The following is a 19564-nucleotide window of genomic DNA, read 5'->3' on the forward strand; positions in this document are numbered from 1 at the left end:
AGGAATGGTGTAATTTACTATTCCAACTCCAGCGTGTGCAACAGTAGGGAAGGTGTTGAAATAGCAAATTATTCTATTCCTTAGGTTAGCGCGCCCCCTATAGCAAGTCATTGAAACGACTTGCGATGTAATGGATCACGTAGAAACTACGCGGTTGTTGTAACGACTGCGTTGTAATGGAAGCGTGTTGAGGAAACAGCGTTGTAAACACTGTTTCCCATGCCGGGATAGTCAAAGTATTTTATTCACTTCAGCCTTGCAACATTACCTTTAAAACCTGATTTTAGCTTTGTCGATGTATTTAGAGACATGAATTTTGTTTTATTGGTGTCAATGGTTAACTTTTTGTTAGTGCAATATTATTCAAATCAATGGAGCAACTGATGCATAAACAATTCAGTCGGTGACAGAAGAACTGCATCATCAACAAATAATTTTTGGGGACATCAAGAGCCATATCGGTAAGCCATTTCCAAATGTCGTTTATAAGCAGGTTGAAAGGCAAGGGTGAGAGGACACATCCTTGCTGTACTTCTTGCTCAATGTTGAACTCTGGTGTGCACTTACTTTTAATTCCATAATGTACTCTGGCGGTATTTCCCTGATCCAGGTATCGAAATGCAGATGTTATTTTTTCGGGGACACCAGTTGCTCTTAAGGTTGCTCAGTGTAATGATCTATCGCCCGAATCAAACGCCGCCTTCAAATTGGTAAAGACTAGTTATACAGAGGATTTCTTGATTACTGTGTACTTTATACATGTAAAGTACAACCTCACGGACTGATCAACTGTCCCCACTTCTTTCCTTTTTTTTTCTTTTGAAGGTCTAACAAAATCTTGTTTTCGACTACCCGGTCCAGGAGGCGGTTTAGTAGGAGTTTCCCTTAGACTTTCCCTGCTCCGTTTAACAGTGAGACTCCGCCATAGCTAGCAGGATAACCAGGGGTTCCTTTTTTGTAAATATGTATTATAACTGCTGTTTTCCAAAACATTGGTATATCGTTCAAGGTTCAGATGTCACTAAATGCAGATGTCAGAACTGGGGCCCAAGTAGATAAGTTGTTACGGAAGACCTTCGAGGTGACTTTGTCACACCTTGGGTCTTTCTGAGGTTTTTGGCTCATGAAGACTCCGCATACTTCTTCTTCTGTGAATTCCTGAGGGCTGGGCAAAGTTCTTGTGAGATCTTAGTGAACAATTCTTCCATCCAAGCTTTACATGTGTGCCTAAATGGATCTAGTGTGAGATTTGGGGTTCTCCCCTTTGCCCTTCCATCCAGACTTAGGTTTTGTTTTGGATTTGTATTGGTACAAAGACCAGAAGTGGTTCATCCACTCTATGCAATTCATTCATGATTCCATGTTCTTTTTCGGTCCTTCGCATTTCCATTTGAATACATCCCAGCATTTTTTAGTGTTTTTCTCCTCTTTGCCTGCCATCTGGAGCATCCTCCATGCCTTGTGTGTTTTTAATTGGTCCTTTTTTTTATCTAATTAGATGCTTATAGGTTTGCCTTGTGCATTTGAGGATTTCTTGGCCCCTCTCAATGTTGTGCCTTGTTCTTAGGGTGAGTGATAATTTCTTCCTGTGTTGCAAGTATTCAGTGTCGAACCACTATAGCGTTATTTGATTGGATTTTCTAATGGATCGTTTGTTCTTCTGATTGCTAGATGTCAAAGTAAGGACGTGAGGCCATTGACTGTTCTCCCAGTTCTAGGCGCTCCTGATATTTGCGTTTCCATTTCAAGTTATCCATGTTGCTTAAAACTCAGTCAGAGAAGTATCCTGGCCATAAGTGCCAGAGTTCCAGATTTCAGAGTCCAGACCATTAACGTTTTGCAAAATTTTGGAGAGAATAGGGTAAGTTCTGCTATTAAAGGATAATGGCTACTTTCAATTTGTTGGACAATTTTCATTTCTGTAGCAATGTGCTAAGCTTCTAAGTTGATCATGATAATCATGATATACTCAAGAAGACTTGAAGATTTCCCAGAGATGTAGGTCATTTTGGCTGGTGTACTGAGGATGTGCGTCATTTAAGCTTTTTTGTGCATTGGATATCATTAGGTTGTGCCGCTGTTTACCTGAATTAGTGCATTTAAAAGAAGTAAAAACAATTCTGAGTAAATTCCATGCGGCATCTTCGCTTAGTGTTTCCTGGCACTGCATATGTTTGTGGAGTTTAGTTTTCAGGTCACCAAGTACTAGTATTTATCTTTGATTTAAGGTTCAAAATGTGAATGTTGTGCTATTTAGTTTCAGACCTTACTATTCTGATGTTCTCTTCCAATTCACATATAAGTGGGATCTTCAAGCTTTTGTTGGTGGGGCAAGATAGACATTAAATATTTCTAGTGAGTAGAAGTCATTTGGCACCTTCAGGTGTTGAATATTATAATACATTTTTCTATGTGTCTAACTTCTGGTGGATAAAGTTGTAGATATCTAAGCTGTAATCTCCTTTAAGTCTTCCCCTGCTCGATTTGAAGGCTAGGATGGCAGTTCAACATTAACTACCGTCCAGATCTCTTGGAAACAACTTATTTGATGACAATTTATGAAAGTGACCTAGTCTGTCTTCTATATTAACTGGGAGCCAGGCTAAGTTCCAACTTGATGAAAGAAGCTAAACAGGGCCGGTCACAGTGTGACTTGTGTTGTATGTGAAATCAGTTGAGTGTCTAATTAGTTTTGAATAAGGTCTCCGTCAGGTTCTATCAGGTTTATGAGTTTGCTAACATGGTGCTAATTTCTTTTGACCAGATGACAGACGTTACTCTGGGTGCTTAATACAAAGTTTTAGTTTTTCGGGATCTTCATGTGCTAGATAATTTGTTGTTGGACCACAGGCAGTTCTGTAGGCAAATTGATGGTTATAGGATACAGGGGCAGCAGCATCTGCCTAGTTTGCAGTTTCCATCATTCCAGGGTTCGTCCAATGTTTTCAGTTGGTAATATTCTGCATTTTGTGAATGTCTGAGTGTCTTAATATAAGTTTAAATATTTTCCTATTTGCCTAACAAGCTTCTGTGAGCCCACGATATTTAAAAGGAAGCTTTTGTACTTATGGTTCTATATATGTATGTATTTGAACAGTGTGAACAGCAGAATACCATACAGGGTCAAAAGCAAAGGTAGACAAAGGGTGACTGGAGTGTCAGCTGAGGTCTGGGAAAAGAGGTGTATTGTTACTTTGTTGTGATGTAGTGCTCTTTAAGGAGGTGTGTCTTCGGCTCTTTCAGAAAAATCAGAATGGTTGCTCCGGTCTTGAGGGACAGAGCAATGTTCCTGGATGCATAAATGGAGAAGGCCTGTTTCCTTGTCTTTTTTTTTTTTTTTTTTGCACTTATTCATTTCTGGTCTAATGGTGCCATAGCTGAGGTTATGCCAAGAGCTACTTGAGGTGTTGAGACTGGCAGCCAGATAGATCGGGTGATGGTTTTGTGGAGGATGAAGTTGGTTTTGAACATGATGTTGGCTAGCAAGAAGACTCACCAGAGTTCTATCAGTGTGGGCATGATGTGATAATAATTTGCAGACCTTTGGCAAGGCATACTCTAGCATGTAGGATGCTCTTAGGAGTTGAGGAGTATAGTCAAGAAGGCAAGGGAAAATGGCATTGACACCATCCCCAGATACAAGAGTATGAGGGCTTGGGCAGAAGTTATGAAGTCGTTGTCTCAGAGGAATGATTTTACTTTCTTTGTGAAAGAGGACTGCTACCAGGCCATCTTGGTTTTCTTGGCAATCTGTTCCTTAAGCATGAGATCAATGTCAAGAGTGAAACTGTTCGACTTGGTATTGGGTGAAAGTTGGGGTTCAAATCTGTCCTGTTCTATCTAGGTGGAAAGTGTCACTTTGTAGCCTGGTAAGAGTGAAATGAATAAGTTGTTGTATGGTAAATCACATGCATTTACACCTCTTTTAGGGTTTAAGAACTAGGTATAAGTTACACTAGTGTAAGATGCAATGTTTTCCAGGCATACAGCATACTTGCTCTTCGACAAACACCTTTGCTAAGGTGGACCACTGCTTTTTTACACACACTCTTCTCAACTAATAATACTACTTTGGAAAGCAATCTAGTGCCCTGCAGAGAGGAAGACCTTGCAGTGGATTTTATCTGTTGCTTAGCTTTTAATGTTGCCAAAGTCATTGGGTATCCTTAATCTACTAGTGTATCACTTTGTAAGCTGCAAAGAGAAAAGACAATATAATTTCCCATCCTATCATCTATTTCAATGTTTTCAAAATGTAGGTGCTCTTTGTGGTTCCTGGATTCTCTCTGACCTGCCTCAACACGGCCTATTGATATAGTATTTGGTTGTGCGTTTATACTGGTTAGACCTGTCTGTTGATACACTAGTATTTGGTTGTGTTTTAGAATGTATAGAGCCAAGTCATATTGGATACTGACCGGCAAGGTTGATGAAGACTGATGTAATGTTTAATGAATTATTTATTATATTGGCTAGAGTTGGATAACGTAATTTATTGGATCTGTGTAGGGCATTAAACAATAAATATGGATGTGTGTGCTGGAGACCTCTACCATTTGTTTCTTTCTGCTAGTGTGCACTGCAACATATTTTAATAGCAAATCTTTAACTTGGACTTCCACCATTTTCAATGTTCTCCACATTCTGTCCCGCTTACCTCTTAACTCCTCTTTCAAACGTTGTGTAATATCACATGCTGACCTCGCTGATTCTTTAGCAAACATCGCTCTTTTTTCTTCTTTAAAGAAAAAAAACCAACCAGATTGACCTACTGGGGAGAAGGTCATAGGTAACCATCAGTCCCAGACACCCTGACCCAGACTTGTCTCACCTATTCTTTGAAGCATAAGAAAAGAGAGTAATTACATGAACATCACGTTCCCTGACAAGAGAAACCAACGATCCCCTGGAAAAAGATGGAAGTTGCATAATCATAAAATCTCAATGCTCAAAAACCCCAAATGTTATTGTAGAAAGCTACTAGCCCATCACACATGTGACAAAGGCCACCAACAGTCACACTCCCCAGCAGCAGGAAAGCCTTTTCAAATGACTCCAATGTCCAGAAGATGCCCATTCCTTGTGCCGAGTCTCTTTTCTAAAAATGGTGTGGAATTTTCTTCCATCCCACTAAAATCCCATGAGCATTCAGAGACAAGGTGCATACATTTGTGGCCTAAGTATGAGTCTGGCGGTCCTTGGCCCACCAGACTCATGGTGGGGCGGCAGTCTTACAACCACCACATTCCGGCCATAGTGGTCGTGCCGCCATGGGACCGCCGACACCGCCAGGTGGCTCGGCGGTCCAGAGGCATCCATATGCTTGGAAGGTTCGCCGTTGTCCCGCCAAGCATATTAGGAGTTTCCTCTCCGCAAAGGTTTTCATGGTGGGCCCTCCTCAATGAAAACCTTAGTGGAGAGAAGACAAAGGGGGGGCCTCAAACCCTTTGGATGCACACAGGGGGCCACCCCGCCGCCAAACCCGTGTGAGATCCGCCTGCCGTATAATTACTTTTTCAGTCATTGACGAGCCATTCTTTTGACGTTTCGACAGCGGTGCCTATGAAATAGGCACCGCAATGGGAACGTCAAAAACAGTTCCAGGTAAATCCATGCCATGCTGGAACTTCTATGCATGTACACGGGGGGCACGGACTTATCAGTCCATGCCATGCTGGAACTGTTTTTGAGGTCCCAATTGCAGTGCCTATTTTATAGACCCCACTGTGGGAATGCCAATGGAATTGCCGGCCAAAGACTAAAAAACTAATTATACCGCGGGCGGTTCTCACACAGGTTTGGCGGTGTGGTGTTAGGGCGCTCCCACCACCCCACTGTCAAGCTTGTAATCAGGCCCTAGGTGTTCAGACAGAGCAATGGCTCTGGTTCCAGCTTGAAATCAGTGGTGACTAGACAATCCCTAACCAACCTAATAAAGTCTTGAAAAATGACATTCCTATTAAGATGTTTCTTATTTAACCATATAATGATATTGTCTCCAAGAAGAAGGATGGGCCAGATATGAGGGCAGGAGCCTCGCAATGACTCCATCTGAATCATGCACAGGTGGTTTCTCATTGCTAGAATGGACACCACCAAGAGTCCTCATCTATGCACTAAGACATAGAAAAACACTAGTGCCAAATTAAAGCACAATGCAGAATTGCACCCTAAAATCAACCAGGTCCAACATATTGCCTTTGGTCAAGGGCCTTGATATTTTAGAGTTAATTGCATCCCACCTTGATTATTAAGTGTCTCTCTACGTCATAGTTTCTGAGGATTGGCATCGTGTGGCGATTGGAAAAATTATGACCCCCTCGCCGCCTGGCCTGATGATCTGGGAATGCCACCTAAAGTATCAAAGTAAGTAAGAAACCTTGGAATTGCCATGGACTCCAAGCTATCAATGAATGCCCAAATAGACAAACTAGCTAGATCAAGCTTCGTTAAAATAAAAACTATGTGATGCTTCTTCCCCCACCTGGGATTTCCACACATGGTCCAGGTTACTATCTATCTTGCTCTATCTAAACTCAATTACGGCAGTAGACTCCAAAACTGATCACTTTTAACAACTATGAAAAGACTACAACAGATTAAGAACTCTGCTGCTGAACTACTCTTACCTTATCTAACATAGAAAGCCAAGAGCCCACATCTCCCCTGCCTTGAAAGCCGTACATTAGTTACCGATGCCAGACGATCCACAGTCAAGCTGCTTTGTATCCTCCACAAAGCGATACATGGAAAAGGACAGCTCTTCATCAGGAATAAAATCACCAAATACATTCAACAAAGAAACCTCTACTCTAGATTGGCATCTCGCCTCAAAATGCCACAACACACGGAAAACAAATTAGGTGGCACATCCTTCTCAGTTCAAGAAGCCAAACTATAGAACTCTTTACCCCCAAACATAAAATCCACGGATAACTACCTTATCTTCAGAAGACTACTCAAGAGTTGGCGCTTTCCCACATAACCACCATACTCAAACATAAATATACATCATATCCGTATGTATATAAGCATTTATTTGGACTATAGATGTGTACCTACATATATGTATTTCTAGATATTTGTTAGTTCTGCTTAACAAATGTACATATTACTTATAGTTATATTATTCTATGTTTAACATGTATATAGGTGACTGCATAAATAAGTAAAATCTTTTATCATAACTATTTATCTAGAATTGCTTCACTATTGAATTCCCAAAAAAGCCCACATATAAATTCACTTAAAGTACTGCGATGCTTGAAGGTCTGAGTTTATTAAATACAACTTAAATCTACATATATTACCTTCCTTATACATATATATACCTTCCGTGTACTTATGTATCTTTATATTTATTACTTTGCTTTAAATGCAGCATCTTCAATGCACTACCCTATATCTCACCCTATACCTCTTTCAATATATCCTCTACCTCCACACTGACTCATCTAAAACCTTATTCTAATACTCCCTCCAATGCACTACCCGATTTCTCACCCTATACCTTTCTCAATATAGCCTCTACCTCAACTCTCTGACTCAGCTGAAACCTCTTTCTACTACTTTTTACAATGCACTATCCTTTTTCTCAGCCTATACCTCTCTCAATATATCCTCTACCTCCACTTTCTCATCCAAAACCCCATTCCACTACTATGAACCTCAGAATAACCCTTTCTAGACTGCTCACCTTGCATCGTGTACCTCTTTTACTATTCAGATCTCCCAAACAAGCTTTTCTAAACCCTTCCACTTTCCCCCTCTTTACTCATCCCAAACCTCATCCTACTTCTATGAACTCCCCCCCCCCCAAAAAAAACAACTTTCTAGTCCCTTAAATCGTCTATTCTGCCACTATTCCTTTTCAATCCAAATAATAGACTAACATGTCTACCACTAAAATGTATTTCATATTTCCCTATACTATTTCACTACTAATGCTTTTCAGGTTTCGGAGTAGCGTGCTACTCACCGAATAGTGTTTCAACACCTCATCAGGGTTAGCAAGCGCTATATAAATACAAACCTTTCCCTCTACTACCCCTCCACTATCCTTTTCAATCCAAATGACAGGCTAACATGTCCACCGCTCAAATTAATATCATATTTTCCTATACTAATTCACCACTAATCCTTTTTGGGTTCCGGAATAGCGTGCTACTCACTGAAAAGGGGCTTGGCCGCCTCGTCAGGAGTAGTAAGTGCTATATAAATGCAAACCCTTCCTTCTTCTATCCCTTCAGTATCCTTTTCAATCCAAATAACAGACTAACATGTCCACCGCTCAAATTAATTTCATATTTCCTTATCCTAATTCACCACTAATCGTTTTTGGGTTCCGTAATAGCGTGCTACTCATCGAAAAGGCACTTGGATGCCTCGTCGAGGGCAGTAAGCCCTATATAAATGCAATGACAATTTTGTGAATAATCATAGATGGATGAATGCTTGGCTGCACAGATGATTTTTTTTTACGCCACTGTTGTGGCTATAAGTATAGTAAAGGAGTATGATTTTAAGCACCACTAGCTCCAAATACAAGCAGGACGATGATGTACAACTAATTCAAAAGCCTCAGCTCCTGCATTTCCTACAATGGTTCAGAAAATATTTGTGTCCTGAAACTGTTTTGTAAGCCACAGGTACGACCCTTTCCTATGCAATGAATACACTCAGTGGGTTCCTCTAATTTAAATTCAATTTGCAGTGTCAGTAACAACTCCTGAAAATACAAGTGAAGGCTCTGCTAATTATCTGTATCCTCCATATCAAATACAGTAGATGCATATTTGGTATATGGATTCTTGGATTCATAGACCTTCTCATTCTTTTACCTATCATCCCTAGCGTAGATCATTGGAGATTAATGTTAGGGCACGTAAACCAGATAATTTGCTGTCCTGTCATCCATAATTGTTTTTCTTACCTCCTCATGCATCACCGAGAAAGTGACTGCACCAAAATGTGGAGGTCCTGCTGCAACCATTAAGTGGCTCCCCTACAACCCCCTCCCCCCGACCCCTCATTCCCTGAGTTACAGACCCCCAAGTTCAGTTTGGAACCAGGATTGCCATTTGCTGAAACCTTTTGCAGGGGACTATGAACTGGAGACTGTCATACGGGTCGGAGAAACGAGGTAACCTTACCAACGACCGCTTTCGCGTTCCCTCCCGGCAGCGGTGTTCGGGAGGTCTCCCTCCATAGTTTGACTGATTAATTACTTGCTCAATTGTCCCGCTGCTCATTTTCATGACACTGTTAATGTTGATTATAATACCACAGCAGTCGAGTATAGAAAAGGCGGGGCCGGCATTGGACACACTGATAATATGGCGGTCCTCCCGGCCCCCGACGACCTGGGAGCCGGGCCTGTCGCGCACAGCAGTGACGCGACAGTTGCGCCTCCACCATGATTGGTCGGTGGTCATGGGTCGTGCCCCGGAAGTGAAGTGAATCACTTCCAGGTCACGCAAGTGGCCAGCACCAGGCCGGCTAGAACCGGTCTGGTGTAAAGTGGCCATAAAAGACTGGGGAGCAGAGGAATCTTCCTCTTTGCCTTCTGCGCTCCCCAGCCTGTAGACCAACCTCGCTAGGAGGCTGCTATTTAATTTTTCCCACCCACCATCCTCTAAAGCAGAGGTTGTGTAGTGTATGATTTCTTTCCGTTTTAGGTTGTGTTATGTTCCAGTAACATGTTTTTTCCCTTTTTTAAGGTAACATATTGTCATATTTTTAGTGCGATTCCGTGGTCAGGCGGTAAGGTCATGGTTGGTGAGCAGTAAATTTAAGGTCCTTAGAGGGCGGCGCCATTCTTGAATGGGGTCGCCAAAGGGGGAGGGACAAGTCGTCTGCAAGGGCCCCTTATGGAGGTAGTATACAGAGCGTACGGGGGTGACAGGAGGGGGGGGGGGAAGTACCCTCACGGTGAACGGGCCCTCTGCGCATGCGCACTCCGGCGGGAGGGCGGGCTTAATTGATAAGGATCTGACACCAGTTATTGAACTTGCCGTAGTCTCAAACATGGATACGCAGAAAATAATTGCCATTATGATTATTGATGATGCTATGATTAGATTCGGATAGGAATAACTTGTATTAGAGTTATGTTAAGGATAGCCATCTGACATCTGTACATATCAAATGTAATCAATGTCAATTGTATGTTTTTCTGCGTAATTTTGTAAATATTGTTATTATTAATTGTTTGTTAATAAATACGGCTGGGGGGGGTTATCTGCGGCCCCCCCCTTTTCCAAAGAACCTCTTGTTCTTGATATCATATGGGTCTTGACAAGGGAGGAGGGGGTATAGGTAGTACCAGGCCATATGAAGTGTGCTTACTGTATGGCGTGTATGCTGATGAAATCCAATAAAAAGTTTTAACAAAAAAAAAATAATAATAAAGTGGTTCCCCTACCTCTCCCGTACCGTATAGCAGCTGATCACTGCGGCCACAGAGACAGCCATATCAAACTGTGTCAAAGTAGTACGTAATGCTCGCTACCATGATATTTCAATTACATAGGACACAACATTAGGCGCCTTTTATGCCACTCTTAGGTTCCATGAGTTGAAAGTCTAAGTAACTTCGACTAGGGCTTTAAGTGGGCAATGTCCGTCTGGTTCTGAGATCTGGACGTGATTAAAAACAGACATTGAAACGGGTCCCTGTAGGGCTCTTTGTTCTTGTCCTTAACTCTTTTGCTGTCAAAAACTCTAATAGATTTCTGAACTATGAATGTAAGAAATGTTAAGGCAATTAACGTCTGAAATGTAGTCCTCCTTGATAGATCTTTCACATGCTTTACTTAATCTTGCATTCCTCAAGAGTGTTAGCTATTTACAGGATGTTAGGAGTCTGTTTTTTTTGTGTGCAGATGCTACTCGCGAATAGTGCATACTTTGAACCGAGTTGCCTCCAGGTGTTTCGAACGGGCCGCGACTGAGAGGTCTGAATTGGGGTTGAAAGTAGTCTGAAGTTCTCAGAGTGGCTGTCGGTAGGTCAAAAGGGTCTTTAGAATGCCTGGTTAAACAATCCTTGGCCCCTCTGCATGGCGCACAGAACAATAGTGCCCTGTTCCGGTTGCAATGGTGAGTCTGTGTAAATGTATGTGAAAGAGGTACACAGAACACAGTTGTCAAAATACTGACAAGGTCAAACAAAAAAAAATTGTGCTTACAAGTGAGTGGGTGCGTTGTACGTTTGGGGTTCGTATGGTGAAGCGTAGCTGCAAGAACCGGCTTTCAGAAGAGAATGAAAAGAGGGCGTTGAATAGGAAAGGGATGAGATGTCTCCCTTCAAGATGGACGAAAAGCTAACAGGCCTTGGTGGTTTTAGATTATATCAGTTGTGTTATATATCTGGGGGCAAGAACAAAGATCAGACGGGAAAAAACGGTGGGGTGGCATACCATGTAAATCACCGACATTTAGTTTGTTTTCGCCGCGCCCTTTATTACAGACGCCACATTCCTTTTTGAGGCCCATACTTTTTTCATCCCACTTAAAAGCCCTGACTTCCACATTGATAGGTACTAAACGAACTTCATTCACACTGTATAGGTAGGCAATGCTAACCCCCGTTTCTTTATACTATGAATCAGCAGTTACTTATAAACAGTACTTGTACCTGCTTTTGTGGAGCACGTGGCGGTCGATACCCTATACTGTTTAACTATTAATATTAATATAGTGTGAAGTGAAACATTTTCACTCAATATTGTTGTGGTGCGCCGTAGACTTGAATGCATCACTCACAGCAAATGATCCTGACAAGATGGCAGTCACGCATTTTGGCCTTGCTTGGTGGTGACGCGTCACGTTATGTGTGCGCGTGCGCGAGAGTTTAACCCTCTGCACGGTTCCGCAGGTGGAAGTAAGTTTCAACGGATTTAGGGGCATATCAACAATAACCGGCGATAATTAGCGCTAAGCGCACTTAGCGCTAGGATAATTATCGCCGGCTAGCGTTATTTTTATCGCTGAGATAGCGTGCTATTAGTAACGCTTATCTCAATAGCGATAAAAATCCTCACGCTAAGTGGCTAACGTGAGATTATCGCTGGAAACCCAGCGATAATCTCACGTTAGCTTGTTGATAGGGACAGACAAACTTAGCCATGATATCCTCCTTTCATAGGATATCATGGCTAAGTCAGAAAAATACCAGACGTAAAAAAGCAGCGTTAACCGCGGTTAGCGCTGCTTTTTTTGTCTCCAACAGGGTTAGCGATATTCTTGATAATAGGAGAAATGTCGCTTAGCGACATTTCTCCTATTATTTTACTCTGGAACGCCCCCTTTGCATCTCATTAGAGATGCAAGGGGAAGCGTAGAGTAAAAGGGTGCTAACATGCAAATTTGCATGTTAGCACCCTGTTGTTGATAGGGTGCTAGTTTTATCTCTATAGCTTTTTTGGCTTTTAAAGCCAAAAAAGCAGAGATAACGCCCTTGTTGATATGCACCTTAATAGTATAATATCACATATTTGAACAATATCCTTGCCAACTGATTTGGTAGTATAATTTCACATATTTGATCAATATCCTTGCCAACTGAACCTCCGATTACTGAAACGCTTTGATGTCTCACCCCCTGCCAATCCTGCCCTGTGTCGAATCTAGCCCCTTCCAACTTTTTCTTTTCCACTTTATGTCCAAGACCTAGCCCCTCGTTATCCATGCCTGTTCCAGCTCTCTGTGTGCGGCATTTTCCTTTCCATGCCACAAATCTGCTTTATTACAACAAACAAGGCAGGGTATTAAAAAGCAGTTCTCCATGACTCATTCCCTAAATTGCTCGTCTGATTGGATTATCCATGATATGGTTGAGAAACACGCCATCAGATATTCGGGCATAATTCTGACAAGAACCCTACACAATACTGTAAACATGAACTTTAAAGCTCTTTGAAAACATTATACTATAAATAGAGAAGGACTGATATGTTTTATAGTTTATGGTCTATCATACATCCTCCCTACTTGACTACAAAAAAAAAAGTATGATAGGCCCCGTTTGGAGAGTACATTCCTGAGATGCTTCCTAGTAATACTTTTTTTAAAGTTCAAAACATTTTTAATAAAGTATCTAAAATAATAGAAGTAGAGCATCATTTGTGTTGTGGTAAACTGCTGAGATGCACAGAGCCCTCTGTATAGACAGAGATGTGTCTTGTAGAAAGTTCGCTGATTGGAATTAGTCTTTGATTATGAGTTGCTGCCATTCTGAAGGTTGGTCCTTGTATTGGAGACAAATCATTATTCTCATAATGTCACTGACATGTAACTGAACACAGTCCTGCTTGATCGGGTCTGTCAGTAGACTAGATGCTCATAAAGCAAGAGCGAAGGGGTAAAAGGAGGAGAGTATAGGGAGGTAGAGGGAGACATCATTGGTGGGGTGAGAGGACAGATCTGGGCATGGTTGGATGTGTAGGTGTTAAGCGTCCGACATTTAGGAATGGCCTCACATTTGCTGGTTCGAAGAAGCGGTTGGCACTTACTCATGTGCGACAGATAGCTCAAGTTCATGTAGGTGCTGAGAAAGGCTGTCCTAATGTGTTTCTGGTGGTTGTTTAACTTATAAAAAAGGCGATCTGTGCACGTAACCCAAGGAGGTTTGTTTTTCTGTAGGTGAATATCAAAACTGTTTCTCCGTTCTATTTAATGGGTGAGCTTTGGAAAACACAATGTTGGCCACACTTCTGGTGTAACAAAGTAGACCCCGCCGTTTTTAGAAGGGCATCCGTGCTTTTGTTTTACATTCTGACAGTATGACTTTGACACCCTGGGTCAGTAACATATGTATAGATTGAAGATCTGAAGGAGATAAGTTCAGCAAGTGTGGATAGGCAGAGATACCCAGGGCTATAGTGTTCAAGCCGAGTTTTAGATGGGTCTTAAACATATTCTGAATATTTTTGGTATATCGGACCAGAGTGGGTATATGAATCTGCAGGAGTAAAATATCTCCTGGTGATGTGTCACATTTCCAGCAAAGGTTGGATATTTGCAAACCCAATTTATAGAGTCTCGCTGGAGTCCAATAAGTATTGTGTATCGACCAGAAACCGGTTTGGGCTAGAGATTAAGTCATTTTTGCTGTGAAAGGCGAATGCCAAATTCTTCATCAGAGTAAGTCAAGAAAGATTGGGTTCTGGTACTTGGGGTCTTGTTAGTCCCATTTTCCCTTCATTTGTTTTGTCAGGTAGTCTTTTGATGGCTCAAGAATTTTGCAAAGACTGGATGCTGCATGGCCCTGTTTTTCAAATCTCTGGAACATGATGGGAAGATCCAGGGTTTGGGTACAGCCTAGTTTCAGGGGAGCAATGTCTAGTTTCAGGAAGTCATAGAAGTCCCTGTCTTGTAGGTCAAAGTTATGTTTGAGGGTGGAAAAGGGCATGGATTTATCACAAGAGCCTTGTTCTCTAATAAGATGGATACCCGTGTTAGCCCAAGAGACCCAGAAATAGGATTTGTTGAGAATTGTAATATGTTTGTTGTACCAGAGTGATGACATGTCTGAAGTTATCATTTTATTGGTCAGCTTTCTGTTGATGTGTTTCAAGACAGTTAAGGTGCTTTGGCTGATAGGGTTAAAGTGTACCATGGGCAAAAGATTAGTCTGATTAATTGTTAAGGTAGAACATAGGGCTAGTGGTTGCATTAACTGTGATTCAATTGGAAGCCATAAAGGGGAGGCACTGCTTATCATGGATAAACCACCAAGCGCCTTGAGCTGCTAGGAATGCAAGCTGGAATTTCTGGAAATCTGGTAGGTTGAAGCCCCCCTGGGATAATTTGAATGGATTCAAGAGATTGCCATTAACCATAACTCTAGCTTCTAGGTTACTCTATAGCACCATTGCAATGCATATGAAGTTGATGCTCAGTGAGGTTAGGTTTTTGGCTTTGTTGATCACATGGCAGAATAGTCGTATTACCTGCTGCTAGCCTTCCCTTAATGTCTCCCCTTAGTAATACTTTTAAAGTCGTTGTAACAGTTGAGGTTTAATGGCTTCTCATTTTAAGGGCACAAGACCCTCAACCATAACATTGAAATGCTTCTTCCATTGGGTCTGCTCCTCACCCTTTCAGGTATTCATGTCTGGGTGGACTCTGTGTAGGAGATCTTTTGATTGATTAAAGCACTGTTGATGGTTGCTATTCCTAATCAACTTTCCTACTAAATTACCAAGTAGTAGGCTTTTCTTTATTGCAGTCTCCCTTAGAAAGTGTAGAGAATATCTATCACTCATGTCCTGGTCAACATGGTTTAGCCACTTCATAAGACCTGAAAGGGGGCTTCGTATTTCTTTAGGACTGAGGTCTCAGCTACCCACCATCAACTCATCGATGTAAGTCTGAGGTGCAGTACAGCGTGTGAATGGTGCATTAAAAGTGCAAAAATATATGAAAAGATTCATACTAGATCAGTGACAATGTTTTTTATTTGATTCTGGGTTTAAATAGGAATAAAAACTGTATTTTTAAATAGGAAACAACAGTTCATCTGTTATATCAAACTGATGCGCTTATATTTGCAATCTTCAATTTTGATGTTTTATAAATTGAATCATCCTGCTAATTTATCCCATCACATATGGAAAATCATAAGCCAACAGAGGGCTTTGTAGTGTAGAAGAATACACATAATTTGTTTCCGAAACTCTAAAGCTTATAGTATAAACATGACATGCAGGGAATCATGGTGGCACATAGCACAACTTGGTTTTGGTTTGGTTTTCTTTGACCTATGTATATAGTTTACTTCTCCTAATCTTACATACGGGAAGGTGCCAATGGTTCAGTCTATGTTCTTATTAGCCAGAATGGATTCATTAGAAAGTCATTAGAACAAAAACTGGGTGATCCAAGCGTTCATAGGGTCATGGAATATTGCATCACCCACTAACTTACTCAAACAAGGACAGAACCATATTAATCTGCCTACTACGAAGTGCCATTCCCAAAATTTAGGAACTGTTCTTAGATACAGCCACATTTATAAAGAGGCGTGGGTATTTCAAAAGTATTCAACATTGTCTGCAGTCATTGTGCCTGCTTGCAATGCCATTGCATGTGCGCCTGACATCACATGTACGTGCACTTCATGCGCTTCTGATCAAAGGCTAGAATGTGTATGCTCCTTCATGTGTATTACCAATGGAGAGATCCTGCCATCTTAATGGCATTTAATTATTAAAGGCTAGAACATAGTTGTATTAATTTGTTGGGATGCAACATATTTTAATATAGTAAACCGCATATTGAAAACACAGTGGGGACCAGAATGTTTTTTGTTGTGTTTAAATCGCCCTACATCTAAAAGGAGTGTGGTCAAATCTGTCTGATGTTTCTCACTAATTGGCATGGCTCACTTGTTTTAATGCAAACACAAGGAGATGATGGACGGAGCGCTGAACCTTTTCAGACACTCTCCCCCAGTCACAGATCTCGGTTGAATCCATCATCATTCTTTAGCTCACTTCGCCACCTTCAGCGCTCCGTCCATCATCTCCTTGTGTTTGCTTTGTTCTCCCTAAGTTGTCAGGTTATGCCCAGACGTGGGTCCCTTGCTCACTTTGTCACTGGATTGAAGCTAGCCTGGCTGATGAAGGGTGTTACCCAGAAACCGGTCCCATGATGCTTATTTCCGGTTCAGGGAAACCTGGCTTGGCAGTTCGGGCTGGACTGTTCCCATGAGGCACAGGGTCAAGACTGATTTGCATATATCTGGGTCTGAACTGAGGTGGTGAAGTGAGCTAAAGAATGATGTTGGATTCAACCCAGATCTGTGACTAGGGGTGAGTGCCTGGAAAGTTTCAGCGCTCCGTCCATCATCTCCTGTGTTCACTTGTTTTAATGCAACATATCGTAATGCAGTAAACCACTTCTTGAAAATGACATGGGACCCTGGAGAATAAGCTCAAATATGATTTACATTTGTTATTAATTAACATGCCTTATTAGTGTTTCTGTGAGTTCAGTAACCTTAATGTAAACTGACAAAAACAATATTTAGATTCAATATCATTAGACAAAGAATATCATCATTCAGGCCTTGAGTGTGTTGCCTTTAGTCTGAAAATCCATTCTGTTACTTAGTGAAAAATATCTTATTTGTTTTCCCATTAACAGTAAGGTATGATTGTTTTTCTAAAATGACCAATTTCAAATCATCTTCATTATGGGGCTGATTACGATGGCAGTGAAACCATGAAGTACTTCGCCGCCCGCCATATTAGGATGGCTGGCGGTGTACTGGCGGACGCAAAGTCCGTCCGCCATGGGTCCGCCACAGGCAATCGTAGAATGCATTTGTAGAATGGTGGTGTTGCCTATCAGGCACCGTCCGCCAAATTAAGATGCTGGTTCCCTGCCAGCCTTTCCATAGCGGTGAAACCGCCATGGTAAGGTTGGCGTGGATTGCATTCGGGGACCTGTTGCGGGCCCCCTTGTGTTGGGGGGAGGTGGGTGTGTACTGGGGCATTTCCCTGCACCAGGTGGCAGGCACCGCGTTTTTGGCATTGCGGTGGGTGCTGCAGCCAGCAGCACCCGCCGCAATGTTAAGAATGCACGATGCGACCGCCACGGTGGCAGTCTCATCGTAATCAGAGGTGTGGGACTGCTGCATTACAGGTGTGCCGTCCCAGTCCCCGCATCGATGGTGGGCTGTTATTTGGAGCTGTTATTTTTGTGGTACAGTGTTGGCATTGTATACAACTACTACATTCCCCAATGCGTATTTCAACTTTCTTATAGTCATATCTACATATAGTGCACTATATAAACAGATTATCAGCTATTTCTGTATTTAAAGTTCCTATGGAGTGTTCATGACCAAGTCAGTTTACTTTGTTGAACTAGTTAATCTACATGCGCTGCATATGTTGCATGGCTAATGGTCTGTCACATGCAGTGGGTTCCAAACTGTCGGTTTCACAGAATGCAGTGCCATTGCATGTGCATGTTTATTTCTAGTATTGTATGTAATAGGTGAACATTTAAAAGTGAACAGAGGTTTGTTGTGGTGCCCATTGCTTGTGTTGAGTATTCACAAATGAATTGGATTGTTTGGAATAGGTTGTAACATGTTAGTTATTAGAGAAGAGTTGTGTGCATATTTCAAGCAGAGTATCCCCAGTATTGTAACAAGACTATTTTCCCATCCACGACAGGCATTTATCCCTGCAGCAAAGGGAGCACCTTTAGATTCACCATTATAGCAAAGAAGAGCACTCAATGGGATCTTCTAAAATATACGACGTGGCCCATAAGGAGATGCTAGAATATTATTGGATGGGAAACTTGCATCTTGTACTCATATTTCTCAAAGTCAATTTCAGAATTGCTTACGATAGCTATTCAGTAATCTATTGCTCTAGATATTAAATTATGCTGAAGGTTGCAAGTTGTGGGTACAGGCAATCATTTGTGGGATCAAACACATTTTTCATTATCACCCTTGAACGCAGGGCAATAGAAAGAAAGGCAAAAATGGGAGAAAAGAAAGATTGAAAAGTAGGAAAACAGTATCAAAAGAAGAAAGTGGGATGAGAAAGAACCTGCAAGAGAGAGGCACGGAGAGGACGAATAGAGTGACTGGGAGAAAGAGACATGAGGATGAATCAAGAGTAGCAACCTTCTTAGCAGGGTCAGCAATGGACTCCTAGGAAAAACGTTGGGGCTCTGCACTTATTTTGTTTACAAATTAAGCATGTTGTGCATTTCCCTGCACTACGTGGCAGGCCCCATGCGGAGCCTGCCACCTAGGGCAGGGAACTGTAGAGGAGCACCATAGGTGCCCACCAAGTGCACAATCAGCCCCTGCACAAGGGTGGCCAACAACAGGCCCCCAAAGTAAATCCTTGCCAACCTTTCCATGGCGGGGGTACCGCCATGGAAAGCCTGGTGGGATGCAGCATCCTAATGTGGCAGACGGTGCCTGCTAGGCACCGCCACCATTCTAGGGATGCGGGCGGGTCCGACAGGCAATCGTAACGATTGCCTCTGTTGGACTTGTGGCGGATGGGCTTTACGCCCGTCATCCTTATCTGGTGGGCGAGGAATGGCCTTATGATGGCGATGAATCCGCCACCCGCAGCCTGCCAGTGGCGGGTTTACGCCATCGTAATCAGGCCCTTAGTTTGTTTTTAATGATTTTAATGTGTGCTAGTTAATATATTAATTTCAGTTATTACTTTTGTTGGTATCATTATACATTTGATAAAATATAGTTTGTGATTTTAAGTGAATTTGTATTTAAAAATATATATTATAAGTACTTTATGGTGTCTTAGAAGGTTGTTTGGTTTGTAGGGGGATATAGTGGGATCTTGTTTACATTAGAAATATTTCTAATTTAACAGTAATTAGTTTTTTATTGTTAATGTTCTAATTGATTTTTAATTATATAAATTGTTTTTTTTTGTTGTTTTTTTTATAATCAACTTTTTATTAATTTTAAAGGTCCCTCCATTACCATTACACAGCTTGTTCGCCTACAACCTTAAAGGCCGGCAGCCAAAAATCTCAGACAGCGAAAGGCAGAAGC

The 19564-nt window shown here is 41.7% G+C and overlaps 1 protein-coding gene across 1 annotated transcript in view; it reads left to right on the forward strand.

The window, feature by feature from the left end:
- The window catches only part of RFX4 (regulatory factor X4), a 320232-nt gene that overhangs the window by 41206 nt on the left and 259462 nt on the right, over window positions 1–19564 (forward strand). The gene's annotated exons all lie outside the window — the stretch shown is intronic.

The sequence above is a fragment of the Triturus cristatus genome, chromosome 4_1, assembly GCF_964204655.1.
Source record: "Triturus cristatus chromosome 4_1, aTriCri1.1, whole genome shotgun sequence".
In the NCBI taxonomy this organism is placed as follows: domain Eukaryota; kingdom Metazoa; phylum Chordata; class Amphibia; order Caudata; family Salamandridae; genus Triturus; species Triturus cristatus.